This window comes from Petromyzon marinus, chromosome 72 (genome assembly GCF_048934315.1).
Source record: "Petromyzon marinus isolate PM22_M1 ecotype Great Lakes invasive population chromosome 72, UKy_Petmar_22M1.pri1.0, whole genome shotgun sequence".
NCBI classification, from domain to species: Eukaryota; Metazoa; Chordata; class Hyperoartia; order Petromyzontiformes; family Petromyzontidae; genus Petromyzon; species Petromyzon marinus.
In genome coordinates this window covers 7,220,834-7,241,904 of record NC_133738.1, presented here as the reverse complement: position 1 = coordinate 7,241,904, position 21,071 = coordinate 7,220,834, and the positions used below count along the sequence as shown (strand labels likewise).

Sequence of the window (21,071 nt, the reverse complement as noted above, 5' to 3'; positions counted from 1 at the left end):
GCTTAAACGAAACTAAAGCAATATGGTGCTTGCCATGTCGTAGTCCTGTCAGAACATTTAATTTGTTATCATTGAAAATTAACGGCATCCTTTTAAAGGTACGTCATCCAATATGATAACCACAGTAAATCTTTCGCTTGTATTTTTAAGCTTACCTTCTATTTTTTCTCAATAATTTCAAATTAAATCTGCTGATCTGCGGCACACAGCGCGCTCACATCGAATGAGGGCACAGACTAAATCATGAACCGTATTAGGAGTGACATTTGTCCAGCGGCTGGATGAAGCACCGCATGAAGCAAGCGAAGTGACAGTGGCGGTAGCAGTGACATGGGGCAGCAGTGCCAAATGTTACCACTGAAAGCCTATGATACAGAAGTGCCTACGGCCTACAAGAACTTTAATCCGGCCCTCGTCTCCCTCACTCAGTGGGTTTCACTCTCTTGAGCGAGAGTAGGTGGTGAGTGTGCGTGTGTTGAGAGTGAGTGGCCGGTGAGAACGCGTTGTCTGGTGGCAGAATTTGTGGCGAGAATGTCCAGGATAAAATGGGTAGCTGGCGAGCGTGAATTTCAGGCCCCAGATTGAGGCTAAACACAGCAAGTTGGCACAGTTAAAGGGATCGGGGGGAGGGGTGGGGCACACGGTGGTGCATCGACCAGCCATCTCAGTCTATCAACCGATGGCGCCTTCAGAGTCTGTCCTGTGACCTCCTGCATCTAGCCTGGCACAGTAGGGGGGGCACAGGTGGTTCATCGGCCAGTCATATCAATCAATCCATGGCGCCTGCAGGGTCTTTCTCGCGACCTCTTGCACCTCGCCTGGCATAATAGGGGAGCACACGTGGTTCATCGGCCAGTCATCTCAGTCAACCCATGGCCCATTTTTTAAAATATTCTGTGCAATTGTGAACAAGAACCATATCAGATATTAGCACATCTATTCGGCATAATCATTGGTTCACTGAGGCTCAAAGACTCACTCCTACAGGGCGTGCGGTGAAGATAGGAGATGTCCATGTGCTCGGCATTTGAAGGCCTGGAGACCAGAATCGGTGATTTCACCGACAATGTGCTCAGGGAGGCAGGTCACATATCCGTACAGCAGAGTGAAGGGAGCTTCTGTCCAGGGAGAATGTTCTGGCAACTGAGGCGCGGGGGGGGGGGGGTAAGGGCGTGGCTTGGCAGGGTTCTGCTTAATCAGGTGGCACGGCATTTTTCATATGGGGGTGGAAGCATGGCCTGAAGGTCTGGGGGGCAGTGGTTGGTGTGCATTTTGTCCAAGACTTGGACAGAAAAAACTTGTCGACCGCGATGCAGGCTGCGGATGGTGAGTTGTGGTGCTGGCGGTGGCTTCATAAATACCACTTATTTTCAGCGCCTTCCTCTGAATGTTGTCGAGAAGGTTGAGGTGAGTTGATGGGGTGTTCATCCAGCATAAAGAGGCGTACTCCATGACACTGCGGACTTGAGCTTTTTAGGCTGTGGCTCGGCCTTCTGTGCCAAGTTTGTTGGCCACCTTTCTCAATACACCCACAGTTTCTGTCCTGCTCTGATGGAGATGTTGGTGAGATGTTTTTGCCCATTTCAGTTTGCCGTCAATGATAACACCAAGGAGACTGGAGCTTGTTGGTTGATCCTAGCTGACAGTCACCAAATGCAGATCCGGCTTGGATGGAATTCTCTTCCGAGATAGTGTCGTGGTCTGGCACTTTGATGGTTCGAAGGCATTCTTTTATTTATATGACCAGATGTTCATTTGATGAAGATCCCCGTTCAGGCTCGCTGCCACTGCATTGCTTTCAGCAGGTGATTTTATTGGAGCATAGAGGGTTGAGTCGTCAGCTTAGAGGGTACAGCTGGTTCTCCCACGCATCAACCAGGTCGTCAATGAAGATGGAGAAGAGAAGTGGACCGAGAATTGATCCTTGTGGTAAAGAGGCATTAATGGGAGGTGCTGAGGCCTGGCGGGATAATACAACTCTGATGGGTCTGTTGGAGAGGTAGCTCTGCAGCCATGTCAGAAGCTGTCAAGATGCCCCCTTGGAGCGGAGTTTGGCACAATAGGCCATTGTGCCACACTTTGTCAAAGGCTTCTTTTATGCCCAGAGCTATGAAACGAACTTCTTCCCCCTTGTCGAGTGAGGTTTTCCACCTTTGAGAGAGGATGTTTAGAAGGCCCGCTGTGTTGTGACCTGGTCTGAATCCAAATATCTTGCAGGAGATCAGGTTGCTATTGAGCATGTACCTGTGACGTTGGTTGTTCACTGCTCCCTCCATCACCTTGCTAATGATGCTGAGCAGGGATATTGGGTGATGCTTTGATGGGTCAGCTTTGGAGTCCTTGTGTATTGGGGTTACTGAGATCAGCTTCCATTGCTTTGGGAATACTCCACTTGAGAAGCAACAGTGGAAGAGGCGACACAGGGGGGCTTGCAAGTCCACTACTGCATTCCTTGAGAACTTTGGTGGGGATTAGATCTGGGCCAGTGGCTTTGTTGGGCTTGAGTCGCTTTAGGAGCCTGTTGATGTCTTTGGGTTTGAAGGTGATGTTCTCAATTGAGCAGGTAGTGCTTGGCTCGATGTATGGTGCTGGATCTTTTGCATCTTGGAGATGGCGTTTCTTTACAAAAGTCTCAGAAAACTTCTGCTTTATCCCAGGCTGTGATATGGGCAACATCGTTGTGCACAATGACAGGGATGTCAGAGTTTGCAGATCTTCCAGACAGGCAGTTGATGAGCCTCCACCATTTCTTACTGGTTAAGGTCCTATCAGTAAGCTCCTTCATGCGTTTGATGTTGTAGTTAATTCCAGCCTGCTTCTCAGCCTGGTTGTAGGAGTGTCTTGCTTGGGAAAAATTCAGCTTGTTGACGGCAGTGTTGGTTTTCTTCAGCTGGCAGAAGAGGCGTCGTGTCTTCCTTTGTAGCTCTCCCGCACATCTCGTCAAACCATGCCTTATCTCCGGGCTTTTTGATGATAATTTTTGCTGGGAGTGTATAGCTCCATAACATTTACAGATGATGTCAGTGACCTCGCGATGTCATCTCAGGGTCTTTCACTGAGAAAATTCTTGACACCTGCTGCACCTAGCCTGGCACGGTAGAGGGGCAAAGGTGGTGCATCGGCCACTCATCACAGTCAGTCAACCCATGGCACCTGCAGGGTCTGTCCCGTGACCTCCTGCACCTAGTCTGGCACAGTGCGAAGCACAGGTCGTGCACCTGCCAGTTATCTAAGTAAATCAACCCATGGCACATGCATGGTCTGTTCCTTTACCTCCTGCCATCAGCATGAGCCTTCAACATTTCACGTGACAGCCTCAAAGTGTATCTAGCATGGCACAAGCACCGTGGTAAAGTCACCATCAATTAGTGGCAAATGGCGGTTGTCCCTTTTGGACGTGTAGGACTGGGCCTGTTGCTTTCTTTCAGCTTGCCAGAAAACAGCTCCTCCACTAGCCAGGGATCTCTGGAATAGGTCTGAACTGCATAGCCCAATGCAGCCATTGCAGCTGCATGAGCCACACGTTCTGAACCTCACCCATTATCTCCTCGGCATCAGGAGGAAGGGACGATGCCAGTTCTAGCAGCTCCAAACGATGATGAAATACTCGCTCGCAACTTTAATTAGCAAGCTGAGACAGGACCATTGTGGGTTTGAATGGGTTCATAGGTGGACGCCTACCATCGCAATAGGATAATAGCCCGTCGATCTTACAGATGGCAAGCCACTGGTGTCGCCTTTATTCTGCACCCTACTAACTTGTGCAGTCAAAGATGGCCATACTAATGAAAAACGAGAAAAAACCCCACAAAACACGGCTATACTGCAACTCACAACGCCCTCGCCGTCGAAAACTCTGGAAAGAAAATGGCTCCACCCCTTTTACCATAACAACAAAAGTAAGTTGTGAATGTACATAATTGTTTTGTAAGATCATTTGGTTTCATTTTATCTCCTGGGCGAGTCACCCATGAAAAAGAGCTTTATACTTCAATTGATAATTTATTCGGATAATGCACTTCTGATTCTGATACAATGGCCAGTGAACAGGTCAAGCCCTACGGTAGGTCCTGGTGTCAAGGACATCGGCCCGCATCCGCTGTTTCATCACTATTACGTTCTTGCTTGCACCTGGCATGCCATCCATGGTGTCGACTGGATGCGTTGATGTGGGAACAGCATGTTGGTGAATACAAGGTCACGGACTGCAGAGAAGTCTAGAAGCATCAATCTTGATTTGAAGCTTTCGTGACTGCAGGAATCCATACTCTTACTAAAAGCATTGTACCATTATTATTGAGCTGATCCGGCCCATGCCTTCAAATCACTCCGGCCCAGGTGTCTGTTTCATGACTCACTCAGGCATTGAAGTCACCCAACAGGGGCAACTTTAACCTGGGACAGGAGGTTATAGAAGGTATCCGACTCATCTGCGTCGTCTGTATCCCTCCACCGATGTTCATTTTCGGTGGGGGTGTAATACACCACCACCATTCCTTGCCTTCCGTTAATGGGGAGGCAAGCCCACAATAGCTTGGGACTCATGGCTTTCCACACCTCTAAACCATACTCCCACGTCCCCTTCATTATTTTGTTAATGTCGCCAGTCTGCCCTGTCCCTCTCCTGTCGTGAATCCTACCGAGGGGGCAAGTCGGATTTTTGCTCAGAAGGCATCATAGTATTAGGTGGAGGGGATTACCAGCCCCTTGCACACTTTTATCTAGATACGTTCGCACACACAGACACGTGTACGCACTTCAGCCTCACCTCTACTGAAACATACAAAATACACAAAGATCCCCCCTGCCTTCATTGGTGCTACTCGATAACAGTAACTTCAAGTGATGACAAGGGACGTTACTTAGGTTCTGATGAATGGGGAGGCGACTGTTTTCATCGTTTTGCAGGACTTCTCAGAGGGTTGCAGCGTTGTGGCGGATAGGTGGTGGAGAGATGTGGTGACAGCACAGGCAGACAGGGTTTTGGGGTCGACTTGAGGGGTTCCATTGATACACCACATTGCACGGTTCAGGTCGACATCAACAAGTCGAGTCTGACTACTAGTCAATACTGGTGCACAGTCCTTAGCTACAGATTACACAAGGACCATCGTTTATGTCCATATCACTGGGTGCTGATTCTCCCCAGCTTGTGCTTGCGCTTGCCAGTTTTCTGGACCAGGATGAACCTTGTCCTGGTCTTGGCCGCCACCTTTTTCAGGTGCTCATGGAAGGTTAGCTTACGGTCCATCTTCACTCTGAGAAAGCTGGGAATGGTGTCGCGTAGTGTTGCCGCAGGTCACCTTCAGAGTGTCCTTGGTGCTCCTGTTATTAGGATGAAATGCAGTGGCTGTTTAGTGGGGATTTGGCTTGAGCTTCCATTTCCTGAAATATTCCCCCATGGCGTTTAGGTCTTTAGGTTCAGAGTGGAATCGATATCATTGAAGGTGGCTGCTTGCGTTGCTAGGGCAAGGTCATCCGCATATATAAATGTGTGTGACCCCGTGGGTGGCATGTTGCTCGTATAGACTTTGAAGAGAGTTTGCGCGAGTACTGAACCTTGTGGCATTCCATTGTTGAGGAACCAGGGTGAGCTGGATTTGTCACATATATATAGACACGCAGTCGGCTATTGCTCAGCATTGTCCATATCAGGTATATTGTTTTTAGGCAGGAAATTATCCTTGCGAGCTTCAACATCAAGTCCTTAATCCAGACTGTGTCGTAGGCCAATGACAAGTTCACAAAGGCTGCGCTGGTCTTGCATTGAATCTGGTATCCGGCCTCAATGTGCGTCGCAAGGGCCAAAACTTGGTCACAGCAGCTGCGTCCAGGCTGGAATCCCGCTTATTCTTCAGGGATCACTGACTCGATGAGGGAGCTGATTCTCTGGAAGATGTGTTCCAGGAGTTTATACGTCATGTGATATTAGCCTATAGCTTTGGGTCTTTGGTTGGCTTGCCCGGTTTGGATATGGCAATGACCATCGCCTCCCACCATGCTTTTGGGATGCATCTGGTGTTCATGGATTTTGTGTACAGTATTACCAGCCATTGGAGTTGTCTGGGGCCTAAGTGATTGAGGAATTCTGGGGAATACCATCTCTGGCTACGTTATTTTGGCTGTCACACTTTATATATTTTTTGTTGTTGTTGACGTGTGACGTGCTGTGTGCGTCTCTCATTCTCAAATCAGGACGTGGCGGTGGCTGCGGGAGGGGGGGGATCTCTGTGCTCCCGTTTTTTTTTACCGAGCCCACGCACGTGCGGTGTGGTGGTGGTGTCGTCTTTATAATTATAATTTCACGTTCGTTTGTTTTGTACGCGCCGGAGTGTTTCTCGTGTGTGCGTGTGTGTGGTGTTGTTTTTTTAAAGTGGATTCTGTGTTTGTTTTTTTATATATTCGTCGTCGTTTTTTTGCCGTCTAAGAAGTTGCGTGTGCATGCCGCGTCGCGTCAACGCTATAACCGCCATAAGTGACGTCGTTCCCTTGTTACTCGCCTGTACTCCCACACAATTGTAACAAGTTTATGCAGTATAAATCCTGCGCCGGTGGTCGTTGTGGTTGTTTTGGTGGTGGTGGTGGCGTGGTTAGAGAGAAACTCTTCGATCTCGCCAAAACAAAATCCGTTCTATTTCCCTCCCAGGGCCGTATAGTGTATAGTGTCGTGTGTAGCGTGTAGTGTATAGTCTAGTGTGTATAGTATAGTGTGTAGTATATAGTATAGTGGAGTGTGTATAGTGTGGTGTGTATAGTAGTGTGTAGTGTATAGTAGAGTTTGAGTATGGATCCCTCGGTCACGAAAACTTCAAATCTATAATGAATCGCCTCTACGGGGAGGGTTTCCACACTTCTGTTAGAGTTCTTAACAGACAACGGGACAAGAAGGCTAAACTAATCGAGTCACTAACCTTCCTCAAGAGATGCCGCGACAACAAGGTAATACCTATCGCATTTACACTCACTTCTGCTGCTGTCACTTCTAACGCTAAAGTATTTTGCTTTAAAGCCAGACTATCACTAATCTCAGGGAGAAGATTGCTCCGGTTTGAACTTGATTATTTAGACAAGACTCTTATACAATCATACCTAATATTAACAGAAAAAATGTCCACTTCATATTGAGACCCTGTTGACAACATGACAGTCTCTGCTAATTCAATGTCAACCAAATGTAAAGTTAACTTGATCGCTAAATTCAACCTCCTGTCAAAAAAGAAGCCAGATCCACAAGCTAAAAAGTTAGATGTTAAAAAGATTGTCAGCAATCAGAGTAACATCCCAATTACTGACAGCCTGAAATCGGTACTAGCTAAAGGGTTGAATTTCGCAGTCACCCCTAAGCATATCCCAGTGGATGATATAATCGCCCAGGTCAACGTAGCCCTCAAAGGCTTGGGACACATCCCAAAAGACGTTGCTAGAGCTGAAATTGCCACCAACCTTAAAAATGCTAAGAAACCCATTAGTAACATCAGCAAAGACGAGCGCTCTGAACTCGCAAATTTGCAAAAGAGGGATGACATAGCCATCCTCTCGGCTGACAAGGGCAATGCTACGGTCATGGATAAAACCACATACAACAAAATCCAGGATCTTAATGATGGCAGTTACACCAAAATCAACAGATCCTACGAACAGCCTGACGACAAAAAACAATAATTTTAGCTGTTCGACTTCTCTAATCGAACCAGTCAAACGGCTCTTCCTAAAACCTGCTACTAGACCACCCAGATTCTATGGTCTTCCCAAGATCCATGAAGATGGTACTCCACTTCGGCCCATCGTCTCCACTATCAACTCACCGACCTACAAACTGGCCCGTTTTCTGTCTGATACCTTGCTTCCATTCGCTGGCAAGACTCCCTCAGCAGTACATAACTCAGCTCACTTGGTCTCTCTAATCAAGGGCATTTCACTGTCCCCAGATGATTTGCTCGTCAGCTTTGATGTGGTTTCTCTGTGCACCAAGGTTCCTGTGCCTGACACGTTAGCAATAATTAATTATTTAGTCCAACACGGACTGAACCCTGATGTTCCTATTCTGGCTAGGCACTGCCTTACCAAAACTTTACCTGGAATGGCACTTTCTACAAACAATGAAGGTACCCCCATGGGATCCCCCTTATCACCAGTGATAGCGAATGTTTTCATGGATAAATTTGAAACAGATGCCATCAAGACATCCACCCTACGTCCTTCCTTGTGGAAGAGATATGTGGATGACACTTTAGTAATTTGGCCACATGGCCGTCCAGCACTGGACCAATTTCTCAACCACATTAATTCCATACACCCATCCATCAAATTCACCATGGAAGTGGAGAAGGATGGTACGCTTCCGTTCCTGGATGTTTTGTTTGAAAAGAGACCTGGTGGCTCTCTGGGACACTGTCTACAGGATAGCCACCCACAGATTCCTATCTGAAACCTGATTCCCACCACCATCCGGCACAGAAGAATTCCCTCATTAAAAACACTACACCATAGGGCCCACTGCCTCTCCGACCAACACCACCTAGCCAGTGAACTGGAACACGTACACCAGGCCCTTAAGATGAATGGATATTCGGACCGCATTATCCGCAAAGCTGTTTCTCCAACGATGGAGAAACAACCCCCTGAGACAGCGACCAAAACCATCATGTTACCATACATAGCAGGCGTTACCAAAAAGATTTCCAAAATCTTAAACACAAGATCCAGGTCTGATTCAGTACAGGACACAAAATCCGTGATCTAATCCCATCTGTGAAGGATGTCGTTCCTGACATGCAATATCCTGGAGTCTACAAACTAAGTTGCACCTGTGGTGATTGTTACATTGGGGAAACGAAACGTCATGCCTCGGACTGGGTTCGCAAGCACAAGGCAGATCTGAAACACGGCAGAACCAATACCTCGGCAGTGGCTGACCATTGCTATAACGCTGTGGGCTCTCGTGATATTGTTTTCTCTGAGACCAAGGTGCTCTGCAAACCTTCGGGCTACGATCAAAGGTTTGTTCATGAAGCCATCCAGTTAAATAAACAGACATAACTTAAACCTAGAAAATGGATACAAATTGAGCAATCATTGGTAGGATGTTATTAACCAGGTACCACCTTAACTGCTTTCTAGTTTGTGTTCATATCCGCATCTCCAGTGTTCTTTAGCCTTCCTGCTCCTAGCCCCGCTCACTTCTCAGCCCCGGCATTCTGTCTTACTGTCCGTGCTTGCGGAACACCACCTTCCATACCCAACACCCCCACCCTCTCCAACCCCCCTCCCTGGCTCCTCCCCCCCCTCTCAACTATATAGCCCCCTTGTTACAAGCAGCTCTTTTGCCCGCCTTAGTTTATTGCTGATTGTCCCGCCTGATGACGGACGCTTGTGTTGCGCCCGAAACGTGATTGGATTTAATTTGTTTATATCTACGTGACTTTATCGAAAGAACCAAATAATATGGTGTGGTGTGTATAGTTTAGTGTATAGTGTGTGTATAGTATAGTGTAGTGTGTAGTGGGTAGTATACCCCTTTGAGCGCTACCCCGTACAGCGCTGGTTTATTATTGAGATGTTTGTTCTCGGGCTATTTTTTGTTACGTAAAAAAATATTTTTTTATACAGTACAGTATATCTAACAAAATTAATACGAGGGTGAAAATCCGTACTTGAGTTAGTGGGGTGTATGATCTCATCGAAATAATGTAGTATCGCGCCCTTTTATAATAGAGGTTTTTTTGGATTTGATTGCATAAATATATAAATGTGTCATTAAAACTCGGCACCACCCGACACCCCGACACAGCCAACTAGTAAGGGTTGTCACGTCAACAGAACATGGCAGTTCTTCACTAGTACATCACACCGGTGTGTTGAAGAGCCAAGCCACAACATTTACAAACTGAGTACGACGTTTCGCCAGTAATTACAACTAGCTTCATCAGGCGACAGCCAGATCTGTGGAGAAGTCCACCTGTTTCGTTCCTTATATAGAAGCGTTGATGTGGTGACCACGCTTCTGCACTCTTGCGCAAAGTGAGGGTGGGGGGTGATTACTGAGGCAACTTACATTATGCATGTGCATTATGCGAGCCCTTTGAACTTGTCCATCCTGTCTGTTGTGTGTATTAAAATAGCCGTACCAATGGTAATCCCTATTGAAGTATGCTGCCCTTTATAGGCATGCATTTAAATAATGTATTATTTGATGATTCGCTTCCACGCAGCACTAAGGCGGTAGCTATCTGAACGCTTAAAGTTATTTTTATTTCAATTTCGATAGTTTCTCTAATTAGTCTTGACTAGTAGTCGCTAGTTTTGCACATAACTTCAACATTATCAAAATCAATTGAGTGTCCTTGTTGGCACGCGTGTTTTGCTACTGCTGACAGTGTATTTGGGAGACTTTAATATTTATCTGTTCTTTTAATAACTGGTACAAAGGTGAACTGGTTGGATGGGTTTTGCGAGTTGAGATTATTTAGAAATGCGTTTAGTGTATCTTTGCCGTGTGGCCAGACCACCAATGTGTCATCCACATATCTAAACCAAGCAGATGGTTTTAGTGTGCTTGAAGCTATTGCTTTTGTTTCAAAATCTTCCATGTGCAAATTCGCTATCACACGAGACAAAGGAGAGCCCATTGCTGTCCTTCCTTTTGTTTATAGAAGTCACCTTGCCAAAATAAGTTCTTTAGACACTTGAAAGGGCTCACAATGCTTGATGTACATTGCCTCGTTAATCCCCCCCAACTCCACGTTACGCAAGAGCGCAGAAGGTTGGTCATCACATCTACGCCTCTATATAAGGAATGAAACAGGTGGACTTCTCCACAAATCTGGCTGTCACATAATGAAGCTAATTTGGAATTACTGGAGAAATGTCGTACTCAGATTGTAAATGTTGTGGCTTGGCTATCCAACGAATTGGCCACGTTCTGTTTACGTGACAACTCTTACTAGTTGGCTGTGCCGGGTGGCGGCAGGTTTTAACGACACATTTATATATTTACGCGATCTAACCAAAAAAACCTCTAATGGATATTGGTCGCGAAAGCCTCCTACTTGTTAAACTCGTGCCCTTTTACTCTCTCCGTCCTCAGCCAATGAGCGAGTGCTATTGTACTCGAGTTGTCCAATGAATACTTTCCTCGAACACGGGGGAGGGGGGGAGTCAAGTAAATTATTGGATTGTACCATTCAAATACGGGGAGAGGGGGAAGTGAGTCACAGATTGGACTGCACCACTCACACTGGGAGAGGGGGGGGGTAGTCAAGGCAATGATTGGGTTATACCATTAACACTGGGAGAGGAGGGAGTCAAGTCAGATTGGACTACAACACTCACACTGGGAGAGGGGGGGGGTAGTCAAGGCAATGATTGGGTTATACCATTCACACGGGGAGAGGAGGGAGTCAAGTCACAGATTGGTCTGCAGCACTCACACGGGGAGAGGAGGGAATCAAATCACAGATTCGACTGCACCACTCAGAAGGGGAGAGGGGGAAGTCAAGTCACAAATTGGACTGCACTACACGGGCAGACGGGTAGGGGAATTTAAGCCAAAGATCGGACTGCACCACTCACACACGGGGAGATGGGGGTGTCTAGTCAGAGATTGGACTCAACCACCAGGCGCAAACTATCGCTCCCACCCTGTCTCCCAGAGCTGCCAAGTTCACAATATCAGGTCGCACCATGCACTGGTGAGTACAATGTATATTTTATTTTTAAATGTACCATTAACAATATAAATCATACAGTAATAGGTTTTTACCCTTTTATCTGGCACAAAAACTGACACCTTTATACAAAGGATCATGTTTGCAATAACCACAACACAAGTAGTCAAAATGCAAACAAAAAAGACAACTCTGATAATAATATTGACACTGTCCTTGAATTTGATTGGTCCACACCCGAGACGGCTTTTATTAGAGCCCAGTCTCCACTGGTGTTGGACCAGAAGACGCCAAAAAGGCATACAAATCACAAACAGCGCACCATCAGAGTATTGAGAGCTCGGGGTAAGCACTTACATTGAGACCTCCTTTGCCGTATTATCCAATAGGCCACAGTAGGAACTGCCTCGGGCCTACTCACTCACCCAGCCACTCATTCACCCATTAGGGCCGTATTATCCAAGAGGCGACACTAGTAGGCACTGCCTGGGGCCTACTCACTCACGCAGCCACTGACTCATTTACCCACCAGGGCCGTATTATCCAAGAGGCGACACTAGTAGGCACTGCCTCGGGCCTCCTCACTCACCCAGCTACTCATTTACCCACCAGGACCGTATTATCCAATAAGCCACAGGAGCAGGCACTGTGCCTAGGGCCTACGAAAAAAAAATCCGCCATGTTTTTTGTTTGTATAATGAAAACATTTAACCAAGATATCTTCTTGAATACACTTTTATATATAGCAAGGATAGGCAACAGTGGTTATACGAAAAGGCAGTCATGTCAATAGTTTTTTTCATTAGGTGAGAGACATCAACACCGGTGATTTACTTTTCGAAAATGTTTATTGCAAAGTTAGCAAAAATAAACATCTCCAAATGGTGTTTTTTGCACAATCTATTTTTTGCCACTTTAATCATTATTGGCTGCTCATTGCAATTTCTTTACAGTATTAACAAGTCGTTCACTGGTGAGGCATATTACACCTCAAATAGCTGTTGTATCTTTAGGCTTAAACGAAACTAAAGCAATATGGTGCTTGCCATGTTGTAGTCCTGTCAGAACATTTAATTTGTTATCATTGAAAATTAACGGCATCCTTTTAAAGGTACGTCATCCAATATGATAATCACAGTAAATCTTTCGCTTGTATTTTTAAGCTTACCTTCTATTTTTTCTCAATAATTTCAAATTAAATTTGCTGATCTGCGGCACACAGCGCGCTCACATCGAATGAGGGCACAGACTAAATCATGAACCGTATTAGGAGTGACATTTGTCCAGCGGCTGGATGAAGCACCGCATGAAGCAAGCGAAGTGACAGTGGCGGTAGCAGTGACATGGGGCAGCAGTGCCAAATGTTACCACTGAAAGCCTATGATACAGAAGTGCCTACGGCCTACAAGAACTTTAATCCGGCCCTCGTCTCCCTCACTCAGTGGGTTTCACTCTCTTGAGCGAGAGTAGGTGGTGAGTGTGCGTGTGTTGAGAGTGAGTGGCCAGTGAAAGTGTTGGGGGTGAGAACGCGTTGTCTGGTGGCAGAATTTGTGGCGAGAATGTCCAGGATAAAATGGGTGGCTGGCGAGCGTGAATGTCAGGCCCCAGATTGAGGCTAAACACAGCAAGTTGGCACAGTTAAAGGGATCGGGGGGAGGGGGGGGCACACGTTGGTGCATCGGCCAGCCATCTCAGTCTGTCAACCGATGGCGCCTTCAGAGTCTGTCCTGTGACCTGCATCTAGCCTGGCACAGTAGGGGGGGCACAGGTGGTTCATCGGCCAGTCATATCAATCAATCCATGGCGCCTGCAGGGTATTTCCCGCGACCTCTTGCACCTCGCCTGGCATAATAGGGGGGCACACGTGGTTCATCGGCCAGTCATCTCAGTCAACCCATGGCCCATTTTTTTAAATATTCTGTGCAATTGTGAACAAGAACCATATCAGATATTAGCACATCTATTCGGCATAATCATTGGTTCACTGCAGCTCAAAGACTCACTCCTACAGGGCGTGCGGTGAAGATAGGAGATGTCCATGTGCTCGGCATTTGAAGGCCTGGAGACCAGAATCGGTGATTTCACCGACAATGTGCTCAGGGAGGCAGGTCACATATCCGTACAGCAGAGTGAAGGGAGCTTCTGTCCAGGGAGAATGTTCTGGCAACTGAGGGGCGGGGGGGGGGGTAAGGGCGTGGCTTGGCAGGGTTCTGCTTAATCGGGTGGCACGGCATTTTTCATATGGGGGTGGAAGCATGGCCTGAAGGTCTGGGGGGCAGTGGTTGGTGTGCATTTTGTCCAAGACTTGGACAGAAAAAACTTGTCGACCGCGATGCAGGCTGCAGATGGTGAGTTGTGGTGCTGCCGGTGGCTTCATAAATACCACTTATTTTCAGCGCCTTCCTCTGAATGTTGTCGAGAAGGTTGAGGTGAGTTGATGGGGTGTTCATCCAGCATAAAGAGGCGTACTCCATGACACTGCGGACTTGAGCTTTTTAGGCTGTGGCTCGGCCTTCTGTGCCAAGTTTGTTGGCCACCTTTCTCAATACACCCACAGTTTCTGTCCTGCTCTGATGGAGATGTTGGTGAGATGTTTTTGCCCATTTCAGTTTGCCATCAATGATAACACCAAGGAGACTGGAGCTTGTTGGTTGATCCTAGCTGACAGTCACCAAATGCAGATCCGGCTTGGATGGAATTCTCTTCTGAGATAGTGTCGTGGTCTGGCACTTTGATGGTTCGAAGGCGTTCTTTTATTTATATGACCAGATGTTCATTTGATGAAGATCCCCGTTCAGGCTCGCTGCCACTGCATTGCTTTCAGCAGGTGATTTTATTGGAGCATAGAGGGTTGAGTCGTCAGCTTAGAGGGTACAGCTGGTTCTCCCACGCATCAACCAGGTCGTCAATGAAGATGGAGAAGAGAAGTGGACCGAGAATTGATCCTTGTGGTATAGAGGCATTAATGGGAGGTGCTGAGGCCTGGCGGGATAATACAACTCTGATGGGTCTGTTGGAGAGGTAGCTCTGCAGCCATGTCAGAAGCTGTCAAGATGCCCCCTTGGAGCAGAGTTTGGCACAATAGGCCATTGTGCCACACTTTGTCAAAGGCTCCTTTTATGCCCAGAGTTATGAAACGAACTTCTTCCCCCTTGTCGAGTGAGGTTTTCCACCTTTGAGAGAGGATGTTTAGAAGGCCCGCTGTGTTGTGACCTGGTCTGAATCCAAATATCTTGCAGGAGATCAGGTTGCTATTGAGCATGTACCTGTGACGTTGGTTGTTCACTGCTGCCTCCATCACCTTGCTAATGATGCTGAGCAGGGATATTGGGTGATGCTTTGATGGGTCAGCTTTGGAGTCCTTGTGTATTGGGGTTACTGAGATCAGCTTCCATTGCTTTGGGAATACTCCACTTGAGAAGCAACAGTTGAAGAGGCGACACAGGGGGGCTTGCAAGTCCACTACTGCATTCCTTGAGAACTTTGGTGGGGATTAGATCTGGGCCAGTGGCTTTGTTGGGCTTGAGTCGCTTTAGGAGCCTGTTGATGTCTTTGGATTTGAAGGTGATGCTCTCAATTGAGCAGGTAGTGCTTGGCTGGATATATGGTGCTGGATATTTTGCATCTTGGAGATGGCGTTTCTTTGCAAAAGTCTCAGAAAACTTCTGCTTTATCCCAGGCTGTGATATGGGCAACATCGTTGTGCACAATGACAGGGATGTCAGAGTTTGCAGATCTTCCAGACAGGCAGTTGACGAGCCTCCACCATTTCTTACTGGTTAAGGTCCTATCAGTAAGCTCCTTCATGCGTTTGATGTTGTAGTTAATTCCAGCCTGCTTCTCAGCCTGGTTGTAGGAGTGTCTTGCTTGGGAAAAATTCAGCTTGTTGACGGCAGTGTTGGTTTTCTTCAGCTGGCAGAAGAGGCGTCGTGTCTTCCTTTGTAGCTCTCCCGCACATCTCTTCAAACCATGCCTTATCTCCGGGCTTTTTTATGATAATTTTTGCTGGGAGTGTATAGCTCCATAACATTTACAGATGATGTTAGTGACCTCGCCACATGTCATCTCAGGGTCTTTCACTGAGAAAATTCTTGACACCTGCTGCACCTAGCCTGGCACGGTAGAGGGGCACAGGTGGTGCATCGGCCACTCATCACAGTCGGTCAACCCATGGCACCTGCAGGGTCTGTCCCGTGACCTCCTGCACCTAGTCTGGCACAGTGGGAAGCACAGGTCGTGCACCTGCCAGTTATCTAAGTAAATCAACCCATGGCACATGCAGGGTCTGTTCCTTTACCTCCTGCCATCAGCATGAGCCTTCAACATTTCACGTGACAGCCTCAAAGTGAATCTAGCATGGCACAAGCACCGTGGTAAAGTCACCATCAATTAGTGGCAAATGGCGGTTGTCCCTTTTGGACGTGTGGGACTGGGCGTGTTGCTTTCTTTCAGCTTGCCAGAAAACAGCTCCTCCACTAGCCAGGGATCTCTGGAATAGGTCTGAACTGCATAGCCCAATGCAGCCATTGCAGCTGCATGAGCCACACGTTCTGAACCTCACCCATTATCTCCTCGGCATCAGGAGGAAGGGACGATGCCAGTTCTAGCAGCTCCAAACGATGATAAAATACTCGCTCGCAACTTTAATTAGCAAGCTGAGACAGGACCATTGTGGGTGTGAATGGGTTCATAGGTGGACGCCTACCATCGCAGTAGGATAATAGCCGGTCGATCTTACCGATGGCAAGCCACTGGTGTCGTCTTTATTCTGCAACCTACTAACTTGTGCAGTCAAAGATGGCCATACTAATGAAAAACGAGAAAAAACCCCACAAAACACGGCTATACTGCAACTCACACCGCCCTCGCCGTCCAAAACTCTGGAAAGAAAATGGCTCCACCCCTTTTACCATAACAACAAAAGTAAGTTGTGAATGTACGTAATTGTTTTGTAAGATCATTTGGTTTCATTTTATCTCCTGGGCGAGTCACCCATGAAAAAGAGCTTTATACTTCAATTGATAATTTATTCGGATAATGCACTTCTGATTCTGATACAATGGCCAGTGAACAGGTGAAGCCCTACGGTAGGTCCTGGTGTCAAGGACATCGGCCCGCATCTGCTGTTTCATCACTATTACGTTCTTGCTTGCACCTGGCATGCCATCCATGGTGTCGACTGGATGCGTTGATGTGGGAACAGCATGTTGGTGAATACAAGGTCACGGACTGCAGAGAAGTCTAGAAGCATCAATCTTGATTTGAAGCTTTCGTGACTGCAGGAATCCATACTCTTACTAAAAGCATTGTACCATTATTATTGAGCTGATCCGGCCCATGCCTTCAAATCACTCCGGCCCAGGTGTCTGTTTCATGACTCACTCAGGCATTGAAGTCACCCAACAGGGGCAACTTTAACCTGGGACAGGAGGTTATAGAAGGTATCCGACTCATCTGCGTCGTCTGTATCCCTCCACCGATGTTCATTTTCGGTGGGGGTGTAATACACCACCACCATTCCTTGCCTTCCGTTAATGGGGAGGCAAGCCCACAATAGCTTGGGACTCATGGCTTTCCACACCTCTAAACCACACTCCCACGTCCCCTTCATTATTTTGTTAATGTCGCCAGTCTGCCCTGTCCCTCTCCTGTCGTGAATCCTACCGAGGGGACAAGTCGGATTTTTGCTCAGAAGGCATCATAGTATTAGGTGGAGGGGATTACCAGCCCCTTGCACACTTTTATCTAGATACGTTCGCACACACAGACATGTGTACGCACTTCAGCCTCACCTCTACTGAAACATACAAAATACACAAAGATCCCCCCGGCCTTCATTGGTGCTACTCGATAACAGTAACTTCAAGTGATGACAAGGGACGTTACTTAGGTTCTGATGAATGGGGAGGCGACTGTTTTCATCGTTTTGCAGGACTTCCCAGAGGGTTGCAGCGTTGTGGCGGATAGGTGGTGGAGAGATGTGGTGACAGCACAGGCAGACAGGGTTTTGGGGTCGACTTGAGGGGTTCCAGTGATACACCACATTGCACGGTTCAGGTCGACATCAACAAGTCGAGTCTGACTACTAGTCAATACTGGTGCACAGTCCTTAGCTACAGATTACACAAGGACCATCGTTTATGTCCATATCACTGGGTGCTGATTCTCCCCAGCTTGTGCTTGCCAGTTTTCTGGACCAGGATGAACCTTGTTCTGGTCTTGGCCGCCACCTTTTTCAGGTGGTCATGGAAGGTTAGCTTACGGTCCAGCTTCACTCTGAGAAAGCTGGGAATGGTGTCGCGTAGTGTTGCCGCAGGTCACCTTCAGAGTGTCCTTCGTGCTCCTGTTATTAGGAGGAAATGCAGTGGCTGTTTTGTGGGGATTTGGCTTGAGCTTCCATTTCCTGAAATATTCCCCCATGGCGTTTAGGTCTTTAGGTTCAGAGTGGAATCGATATCATTGAAGGTGGCTGCTTGCGTTGCTAGGGCAAGGTCATCCGCATATATAAATGTGTGTGACCCCGTGGGTGGCATGTTGCTCGTATAGACTTTGAAGAGAGTTTGCGCGAGTACTGAACCTTGTGGCAATCCATTGTTGAGGAACCAGGGTGAGCTGGATTTGTCACATATATATAGACACGCAGTCGGCTATTGCTCAGCATTGTCCATATCAGGTATATTGTTTTTAGGCAGGAAATTATCCTTGCGAGCTTCAACATCAAGTCCTTAATCCAGACTGTGTCGTAGGCCAATGACAAGTTCACAAAGGCTGCGCTGGTCTTGCATGGAATCTGGTATCCGGCCTCAATGTGCGCCGCAAGGGCCAAAACTTGGTCACGCAAGCTGCGTCCAGGCTGGAATCCCGCTTATTCTTCAGGGATCACTGAATCGATGAGGGAGCTGATTCTCTGGAAGATGTGTTCCAGGAGTTTATACGTCATGTGATATTAGCCTATAGCTTTGGGTCTTTGGTTGGCTTGCCCGGTTTGGATATGGCAATGACCATCGCCTCCCACCATGCTTTTGGGATGCATCTGGTTTTCATGGATTTTGTGTACAGTATTACCAGCCATTGGAGTTGCCTGGGGCCTAAGTGATTGAGGAATTCTGGGGGTTACCATCTCTGGCGGCAGCCTTGCCTTTCTTCACTCACTTGAATATTTTGTCGAGCGGTCCTTTAATATGGCTATATATAGGGTTGGCTAAAACTCTTGCCTTCTTATATTCTGTAGGATTATCAGCACCCAAGCATCGTAGTAGGGCCAGGCACGGTGGCTGGAGTGCATGAAGTCCAGGCTTTCAATGCACTCAATCCACCGCTGGTGTCTGGTTGAGTCTAAAGACTAGCAGGGTCTGTCCAACCTGTGGGGCTGTCTGACTGGTTGTACTGTCAGAGCAGGTTCTGGCTCTTTTTTTGTCCAGCAGGAAGTGCATTCTTTTCGGAAGCCTCGGCGAATGCTCTTCTTTAGCAGCTGCCTGTGTGTACAGTACTGTGAGGTGGGGAGCGGTGGCGCAGTGGTTAGCGCGGCGGGCTGTGCTACGACCGAGCAGAGACCCGAGTTTCTTTTTGCCACTGACGGCCACCATCACCAACACCAGTGAGAGTAACGATTATCTGAACCAGTCCTGGGCCTCCCCGAGGTCGACTCAGCCTCAAATTATTATCTGGTGCGGTGTATATAGTAGAAAGCGGCACTAGGGAGACAGGCGACCGGACGGGCGTGGTGCTGCTGCTCACTAACAGTACTTGCCCCCTAACAGTCTGTGTGGGCTACACGGGGGAACTGACTCTGTACCACACTGGGCTGAGCCGCGGCCCCGTGACTTAGTTCAGCGTGAGTAACTCCACAGGTGTCTCACAACTCGAGAACTACTTGAAAACAAAAACAAACCTAATGTTTAATCAAGTATTTTATCAATTTAAGTAAAAAAAGTGAAGCTAAAAGACGAATATAAAATCTCGTGGGGCAGAGCGGGAGGTAACATAAATCAGAATATGTATTTATACTGGCAGAATCTGATGAGCTATAAAGCTCTTTTATCACAGATATGCAGTCGGGGCACAGAACGTTACAACAACAAACACACTATACTTTTTGGTTCTTTCGGTCACGTAGATAGAAAAAGATAATAGAGCATGACGTTTCCATCGCAACACGAGCAATCGTCATCAGGTGAGACAACTACAGTAAGAAAACTGCTGAAGTAGGCGAGAGAGCTGCTGTGACACGTGGTTATATAGGTATTGGCGGTGGGGGGGGGTAGAGAGAAGAGGGGGGAGAGAGGGGGCGGGGCAGAAAGTGGGGCTATGGAGCTGCAGCAGGAGCTGTGCCTCAAACGTGCGCCCAAATACAATGACATCATCCAAATAAATTAGACATGAGTCCCATTGAAGTCCTGCCAACACCAACTCCATGAGTCTCTGGAATGTGGCTGGACTGGAATGGAGCCCCATCGGCAGGCAGTTGAATTCAAACAACCCTTGGGAAGTACGAAAAGCAGTCTTTAGTTTTGAGCTGTCATCTAAGGGCAATTTCCAGAATCCAGACAATAAGTCAAGGGTGGAGAATAACTGCGCCCCCGATAGGGCGTCAAGGGAATCGGGTACGCATCTGCCACGGACACCTTATTGAGTTTGCGGAAGTCGATGCAAATTATTAAACTCCTGTCCTGCTTTATAACAAGGGCAATGGGAGCCCCCCAAGGACTGTTCGATGGGAAAATAATGTCAGCGGCTAACATCTTGTCGACCGCCTGTCGCACATGGTCCTTTTCCTTGGCACTTAATCTGTATGGGTTTTGGTGAATGGGGGCGGCACTATCCGTATCAATATGCTGAAATATCCGAAAATTCCCTAATAAGTGCACGCAACTTGGCCCTCTGTGCCTCAGACAAGTCAGAGCTCGCTGAGCAGTGTATTAAACCATGAGTCATCACAACTCTCCCCCTGCACCACGGCAGCCGCGACTCTGACAAGCTGAGTATCAACTCCCCAAAACAGTACCCGCCTGTCCTACAGTGATGACCAAACCAACATTTAGAACTTGAATAAAAGGTTGTTGGTCATTTCAGACCACTCTTTGAGCTTCCACTAATGTAAGTCCCTGAACCGCCTTATTAGAAGGTGTTAAGAGGATTCCCTCCTCGGGAACTGTCCGATTAAGCTGTTTCCGCAGCCGCATTTGCGCCCCGGGGGGGATTTTTACAGACTGTAGCGCTAATGCTTGGACCGTGGTGTTCACTGTGCGCAACCGTGTCAGGGAAGACAAAAACGCCATTCGGCGGCCTGATGGTAACTCTATGCACCCCTGATCCACAAGGATCTTGAGGGGCATCCTCCCCAAAAATTCGGTTCCCAATAGACAGGGCACATCACTGGTCCTGTCATCTGGATGTCGCCAATGC

General features: G+C 47.5%; 1 long non-coding RNA gene across 1 annotated transcript in view; it reads left to right on the top strand.

Moving 5' to 3' along the window:
• The first annotated feature begins 2,307 nt into the window (after positions 1 to 2,307).
• Positions 2,308 to 21,071, top strand: part of LOC116957320 (uncharacterized) — a 43,997-nt gene continuing 25,233 nt past the window's right edge. Inside the window, exon 1 of the long non-coding RNA XR_012930582.1 lies at positions 2,308 to 11,690. This is a non-coding gene — a long non-coding RNA (uncharacterized LOC116957320). The remainder of the gene's footprint in view (positions 11,691 to 21,071) is intronic.